Raw genomic sequence first — 8,608 nt, 5'->3', positions numbered from 1 at the left:
GTGGATTTGGGAAATGTCAGAAAAGATCAGAGCAAGGATCCTGCTCCTTTTTATTCAGATCCTTCGGTCTTAACTCTCAAGGAAACACTTCGAGGTTAGTTATGACTTGATCACCCTGCATTAGGTTTGTCATGGGTGACCTGGCTTTGCAAGAGCACAGAACTGGAGAGTTTAAGAAAGGGACTGGATGAGTGTCATCGACTGACAGAGATGCGATAAATTTATGAACCTTATCAGCCCCACTTTTAAAAGTCCTGGTAAATTAAACAGTCAGAGGTGGAGGTTTCCTGCGAGCCTTGTTAATCATCCGAGCGGCTGCACCGCTGCACGGCCGCACGTTGGAGAAAGGCAACACAAATAAAAACTTGACCACATCACTTTCACACAAAGAACGCTGCCAAAGGCGAGGGGAAATGTTGGTTTTCTCTAAAAAAGAAACAAAAGAGCCCACTTCCTGGAATTTACGGATTGGATAACCCGTTCAAGGAAAGCCTGGTTGAGCAGCAGCCTCAAGGCTGCGTTGAGTATATGCTAATGACTGCTAACTTCACAGTCATCTGACAGGCTGAATGAGTAAAGAAGTAAGCTTTGCTTTTAAAAGTTTTAAATTAAATTTGGCTGGAATTTCCAAGGATTAAATAATCATTTTTGCCCTTCAGAATTTACTATATGGCACCAAGTTTCTGGAAATAATGCCATAGGAGAGGACTGCGGGGAGGGGGGTGGCTATTAAAAGGCTTTCCTAATTGCTATCAGATAATTCATTCACCAACCCACCCCCAAACCCCAAACTAGAAAATTAAAGGTTTGTCTTCGATAACTTTAAATAGGAAGCCACAGACTTCTTCTGGAGTTTTCTGTGGGGGTGAAAGTGTCTTATAAATGAAGGAATTCTCCTTTTATAAGAACCTTAGGAGACTTCTTCTGTGGAATTGGCTCGCTGCTCTAAAACGTATCTCCAAGAGCACAGGGCATTTCTTTACCCTGATACAGCACTTCTGACTGGGAACCTCTGAACAAAGAGTCCTCATCCACTTCTTTCTCTTGACCTCCTATATCCCACAACCCCTTGCTGTGGGTCTGGCATCACTTCAAAGATCTTCAGAACGCGAGGGCCCCACATTACTGTATTTCCTTCTTCCTCCCTCAGTTCTTCCTCTGAGTCTTTTTGAGTTTTCTCTTATAACAGCCTTGTCCTTATTAGAAAAAGGGTATTAATCTCCCTAGCTTCCCACGGCTTTACAGTTTGCCTGACCCTGTGCCTAAGCATTTTTTATTTCCTTTCTCTGAGGCAAACTCCTAAATTCTCTCACCATAGTTTAAGTTTTCAAACTCCGTCTAAATTTTCAAACTATCTCTACTTTATATATTCGGAAAGTGTGTTAGGCAGAAATGTAAATTTAACTGGAGAAAGTCAGATGACTAGTCCCAAAATATGACTTCTTTGAATCAAAAACTTTAAGAGCAGAAAGAAACTTGGAAGGCCTAGACTTCCTCCTGTTTTGAAGATAGCAAACCCATGGAGGTTAAAGAATTTGTCCAAAATCTTAGGTAGAAGTCATGTCTTCATTCCGGCATTTTCTCTTTTGACACTGCGAGCGCTATAAGACGTGAGAGTAATCCCCTTTGACTTAGGTCATGGTTGCTGGTGGAACAACATCTCCCACCTTCTGGTTTAGGCTTGGAAGGGTTAAACCAGGAGATTTTTGCTTTCCCAAATCAATTTTGAGGCCAGGTACCAGGCATTTGGTAGCAGGTTTCCTTCTGTTCTATTCCTTCTCTGTTCTGAGAGAAACATAGCTATAGAAAAGATTAATTTTTATTATCTATTTATCATTAGGAACCTGTACCTTCAGACTGATGAAGGTTTCAACTGCTGTTGTCCTCACTTTTTACTTTGCATTTGAGGAAAGTAACCTGGGGTTAGCTACTTGGTTAGTTAAAGAAGCCGGGAGCAGAAGGATGGATTTGCAATTTGACTTTTACAAATAATGGAGAATCTGGACTTTAGCCCACAGCGTCACCATGAAAGTTGCATGCCACTTGCCCTGTGAATATCACCTAAGTCATTCCGCAATTCAAGGATCTATGATACTCAATAATCAGGACTCCTCATAAATTCCCTTTCAACTATTTAATTAGTCCTAAATATCTTTTATAATTACAACTTCTCATTCAATGTCTACAAGTTTCAGTATCAAATAATCGGGTTTATCACTCTTCTGGGCAATTTTACCTAAACACGCAAATTTTCTTTTGCACTGTATTTTAAGAAAAAATATTCACTTTGGCTTGTTAACTTTTTTTTCTTGTCTGTAACCATTAGGCAACATCAAGGTGTTGTTTTAATAAATTTTCTGGTAAATGTTTTCAGCTCCAAGTTTAAGAATTTGTAAGGAAAACAACTTGTCTTCTATGCCTCGTGTTTATTTTCACCTTTGAGAACAAAGTCCCAGGAGTCAACATTTATAGTCAATCAAAAAAAGGCCACATTACTTTCTCGTTTTAATAGCAGAGCGGGGAACTTTAACTTTCCTGGAGGTTTTGCTTGGAGGTTTATACAGAGCAGAACTTCCTTAACACTAGTAATCAGACCCACAGGACATGTGTTAATTGTCCCGTACATGTAAAACTATCTACAATATCTCAGCTAATAACGCACTGCAGACATTTCACTTCTGAAAACCATGGTGTTGAAAGCAAATTATATGCCTGTCAGTTTACCTTCCCCCCACTCCATTCCATTAGTGCCAATGTTATGATCCTGAAATAGTAGCAAAAATGCTAAAGAAAGACACCAACCAGTTTGCCCTGCCCATCATCCCCAAATGCTCAACGATGACTACCAGGCAAACTATGTCTAGGCAAACTGTATCTGTGGGAAAACCGCACTGAGGCATGGAACTGATCCAGTATCAAGCAGCTCAAAGATTCAAGCAGTTGGGAGGCCGATTACTATTCACTGTATTAATAGTCCGATGAATAATGTACAATCATTGTAACCCAGACTTCAGAATTTGTTCCTCCGATGGAAGTTCTACTGTATGCTGATTATCTTAAGAAAATAAAAGAGGAGAGGATATGAGATAGAAGCTTATAGAACTGACGAACGGCTAGAGGACTAGGCAGATATGCTATGAGCCTGGGATCTAGTCAGAACCAGGGGTCCAAACAGACAGGGCTAGACCCCTAAATTTGATAGTAGCTTTAAATGGGTCCCTCGTCCAGACTCGTCTCCCTACTTTGGGCTCAAGATTCAAAACTCCAAGATGATGCCTGATAGCCTAGATCTAAATCATGTGATTTTTTTTCCCAGAATGGGATGAGAGTATCTGGTTCCTTTAGCCAATTCTGCTTCTTTCTAGTAGACTTGCCAAAGGCAGAAACAAATGAAAAAGGAAATTGAATAATAAAATCACACAAAGTCTATTATAATATAAATATGTTTAGCTCATTTGTTGTTTGAAAGCCTTTTAATTTATTTTTTTCTATTTCTGATGAAGTTCACTTTGAGTTTCAGAGATCCAAGAATTTGTATGGGAAAACAAACAAGCAAACAAATACAGAATTGTCATGCACAATGTCTTTGCTGTACAGTCATTAAATGGTTCCTAGATCTTACCTGGCTACAGTCATAGAACAGCATATAGTGATGACTCTTACAGACATCAAGACCATATATAATCTATCATAATCTTTGACTCATGCTAGACATCAAGACTCAGTCATCTCTCAACTAAAAAGAGTATCTCAGAGTAGTAGATTCTGGTGTGTTTAAATCAAATCTGTTTCTTTTTTTTTTAATTCTTCATGATTCCAATCATCTGTCAGCTTAATTTTCTTTGCATAAAACAGGAAATGTGGAAACGAGTTATTTGAACATAAATTTCACTGAGTGACCATAAAAATGCAATTCAACATGGGATTGATCCATAATATATTTACCATTTGAATAAAATAAAGATCAACTTTTTTAAAGCACAAAATAATATTTCATTGCATATTTGCTCACTAAGTCCAAATGCTACAATAAAAGTGAAAACATACATTTCTTATAGAAGAATTTTGCAGGGCTAAAGACATGGCTCAGCAGTTAGGAGCACAGGTTGTTCTTATAGAGGACCCAGGTTGAATTCTGCAGCTCCACAAGACAGCTCATAACTGTCTACGACTCCAGACTCAGGGGGTGCAGTTCCCTTTTCTGGTCTTCTTGGGCACTAGACACAGACTTGGTGCACAGATATACATGCAGGAAATTTTTCACACACATTTTTATTACTTTTATTTTATTTTTTTTACAATCCAGTCATTGCCCTGCTCTGGGTCCACCCTCCCACAATTCTTCATCTCCTTCCTCCTCTCCCCTGTCTCCAAGATGATGTCCCCTCCCACCCTGCCAGGCCTTCCCACTCCCTGGGGCCTCAAGTCTCTCAAGGGTTAGATGCATCTTCTACTGAGGCCAGACCAGGCAGTCCTCTGCCATTTATGTGTCAAGGGCCTCGGACCAGCTCGTGTATGCTGCCTGGTTGGTGATTCAGTGTCTGAGAGATCTCAGGGGTCCGGGTTAGTTGAGAGTGCTGATCTTCTTATGGAGTTGCCCTCCTCCTCAGCTTCTTCCAACCTTTCCCTAATTCAACCACAGGGGTCTCTGACATCAGTCCAATGGTTGGGTGTAAGTATCTGCATAGGTTTTCATCAGCCACTTGTTGGACATCTTTGACAGTCATGCTGGACTCCTGTCTGTAAGTACACCACAGTATCAGTAACAGTGTCAGGCCTTGGAGCCACCCCTTAAGATGGATTCCAAGTTGGCCTGTCACTGAACCTCCTTTTCCTCAGTCTCTTCTCTATTTTGTCCCTACAGTTCCTTTAGACAGGAACAATTCTGGGTCAGCATTTTTGACTGTGGGATGGCAATACATCCCTCCACTTGAAGCCCTGCTTTCTACTAGAGGTGGGCCACTGTAGGGCATTTTACCTAAGGCCCCTCCCTTTGAGTCCTGAGAGCCTCTCCCCTCCCAGGTCTCTGGTACTTTCTACAAGGTTCCCCATCTCCCAACCTCTGAGGTTTCGTGTCTCCATTCATTCTGCTGTCCCTCAAGGCTTCTCTCCTGCCCCCCCACCTGATCATGTTCCCATTTTCCCCTCCCCCTACCCTCTCCCACCCATACCCCTCCCTCCCTCTGCCTCCCATGATTGTTTCCTTCTCCCTCACAAGTGGGACTGAAGCATCCTCACTTGGGCCTATTTACTTTCTTGAGTTCTGTGGGCTGTATCCTAGGTATTCTGTACTTTTTTGGCTAATATTCACCTATTAGTGAGTACACACCATGCATGTCCTTCTGAGTCTGAGTTACCTCACTCATGTTCAGGTTCCACCCATTTGCCTGAAAAACTCACGATGCTCTCATTTTTCAAGAGCTCAATAGTATTCCATTGTGTAAATGAAGCACTTTTTCTGTATCCATTCTTCTGCTGTGGGACCTCTGGGTTCTTTCCACCTTCTGGCTATCACAGATAAAGCCGCTATGAATATAGTGCAGCACATGCCCCTGTGGTATGGTAGAGCATCTTTTGGGTCTATGCCCAAGAGTGGTATATCTGGGTCTTCAGGTAGATCTACTTCCAATTTTCAGAAGTATATGTTCCTCAGATTTTGAATCTTCAAAACATGATTTCGCCACAGGCAATGGAATAGTAAGACCTTACAATCAGATTTACATCTTTAATGAATTGTTTCCCTTAACAAATAATTATAGTAATATTGAAAATGATGTATATTAGTAGATATTAAAATACTATAGTTTTGGGATTGGGGATTTAGTCCCCGGCTCCAAAAAAAGAACCAAAAAAAAAAAAATACTAAAGTTTTAATAAGTATTTGTTACTAAATAAATAATAATTTGTTGATAAGTTAATAATAATACCCTATTAACCAGGTCAGGCACTATTGCAATCACTTTAAGTACAGTACCTTATTTATTCTCACAATAGCTCAATGAATTAAATAGTATATGAATATACTGATAAGAAAGCTAAGTGGCAAAATTATGAAATAACTTGTTAAAAGGATTTTTATGAGACTAAGAAATCTGGCTTGTTGGGGGGGGGCGGCAATGGGGGAGGATGGGGAGGGAACACCCATAACGAAGGGGAGGGGAGGATTAGGGGATGTTTGCCGAAACCGGAAAGGGAATAACACTCGAAATGTAAATAAGAAATACCAAGTTAATAAAAAAAAAAAAAAAAAAGAAGAAGTCTGGCTTCAGATATTTTCTCTCTCCTGGCTATGATGTTTTACATAAATTTAACAAAAGCTCCTTCATAAATGCAATTAGGAGATAATTAGTTGGAACCATTGAAATATTCCTCTACCTATACCAAAGCTTCGGTAAAAAGAGGTTACCACTTTATCCTTACTCCTGTACCTGATAAATCTAAAATAAGGGATGCTACCCCCAAAACAAATCATTTCAGAAATTAAACTAATTATACATCCCTCCAATATTGTAGTTGCCAGGGTTTACCCTATACTCTACCCATAGATCATTGCATCTCAAAATCTTCGTCAGCTGAGTTTCTCTTTGAAGCAGATAGTAATTGCCACCCAGACCTACCACTGGCGAGCTTACTGTAACTAAAAGACTGGAGAATGGTCAGTCTTAAGGGAGGTCTATATCACACTCCTCCCCACAAGGTGCCAGGCTCTTTGCAGAAGAGGCAAGACTGTAAGAGGCAGAGATGGTGGATGATTTCAAGGAAACTGTTTCTTCTGGACCCAACAAGGCAGCTGTACATATTAACTCCAGCGATTGCACAATATGCACAAGACCTGAAGCTCAAGCCTGACAAAATCCCAGCATGAAGGGGAAGGAGTACCATGAAGTTCCACCCCAGCCAAAAAGCTGTTGGCATTTGATAGCTTCTAAGAGATGTCCAGCTGCTTTTCCTTTATAGTGTGATACCTTTCATACCAACCACACTCTGGGCCAGGCTCCATATCCAAGAGTAGTTTGACAGCACAAACTGGACCTGCTGAGTTTAAGAGAGGGAGAGAGATGAGCTGAGTAGTGGATATAGATCAGACAGGGATTAGAGGAGGATGACTGACTAAAGTGTATGCAAGTATCAAAGAATTAATGAAAATACATTTGAAAGATGTGCCTGTGCTCTGAATATAGTGATGGCTCCACATACAAATAATAAATCTGTTGGTCCTTAGTGTCCACAAGAACACTGATTCTAGGGCCTCTGGAAGAAATTGAAATCTGCTGGTGGTCTAGTTTCTTTTACAACAGGCAATAATACTTCCATAAAACCAGCATTTATATTCCCATATACCTCAAGTCATCTCTACATCATGTATAGCAAATGCTGTGTAAATAGCCATTATGCTATGTTGCTTAAGGAATAATGACAAGAAATAAATGTTAATAATATTCAGTGCAAATCAATTTTGCCTTGTTATCCACAAAACAGTTCACAATTGGTTGAGCATGTGTATGCAGAACCCACATATATAGAAGGTCAACTGTACTTAAATAGATAAGCATAATTTGATGCTTTGGGAAACTAAGTGTAATCTCAGATGGCCTCAGAAAATTAAGCAATCTAGAAAGCTATCTGTCTTAGTTAAGATTCCTATTGTGATAAAATGCCATGACCAAAAGCATTTCATCTTGGGAAGAACAGAGCTTATTTCGTTTTACAATTTTGTAGTCTATTGCTGTTCCTCATGACTTTCTCAGTTTGAATTCTTATACCACCCAGGACTACTGGCCAGGAGTAGGGAAGAACAGGTCATGGGACTGCCCATGGTGGGCTGGACCCTTCCATATCAATCATCAATCCAAAAAATGCCCCAAGAAATAGAATAGATTTTCCTCGTGGACAGGAGGTGCATGTGATGGGAATAAGAGGGATCTGGTGCAGGAGAAGGCTAGAGAGAGGTGACTGGAATTAGAGGGCATTTGGGGTCAGTGTGGAAACCTAGCGCAGTGGAAACTCCCTGGAATCTTCAAGTGTGACCCTAGCAAGAGCTACTAGTAATGGAATATGTGGAGCCTGAACCATTCATCTTCTATAACCAAGCAAGCCTTCCAGTAGTGGGAGGGACACCAACCCAGCCAAAAGAACCTTCGAGCTACAATCTATACTGCCTGCAGGATTTGCTGGGGCAATGGTGGCACAGAAATTGTGGGAATGCCCAACCATTGGATGACCTGGAAGTTGAATTGGCCCAGAGACCTAAGGCAGAACCAAACATGACTCTGTGTGTGTGTGTGTGTGTGTGTGTGTGTGTATAAAATAATTCCTAATGATGCTCTGCTAAACTCATAGATCAGTGCCTAGCCCAGTCATCGCCAGAGAGGCTTCAACTGGCAGCTGATGGGAAAGGATGCAGAGACCCACTGCCAAACATTAGGAGAAAGAGCCCATGTTGTAAATCTCTATCTGATCCCTCCCCTGGGAGCTTGGGGAACCTGAGGAAGAGGAGGAAGAATTATGGGAGCCAGAGGGGTCAAGGACACCAGAAGAGCCTGCAGAATCAACTAAGCAGGGCTCATGGGGCTCACAGAAACTGAAGTGTCAACAGCAAAGCATGCAT

The sequence above is a fragment of the Rattus rattus genome, chromosome 13 (genome assembly GCF_011064425.1).
Source record: "Rattus rattus isolate New Zealand chromosome 13, Rrattus_CSIRO_v1, whole genome shotgun sequence".
Lineage (NCBI taxonomy): Eukaryota > Metazoa > Chordata > Mammalia > Rodentia > Muridae > Rattus > Rattus rattus.
The sequence above is the reverse complement of the archived record's forward strand: the minus strand, read 5'-3'. Positions refer to the sequence as shown.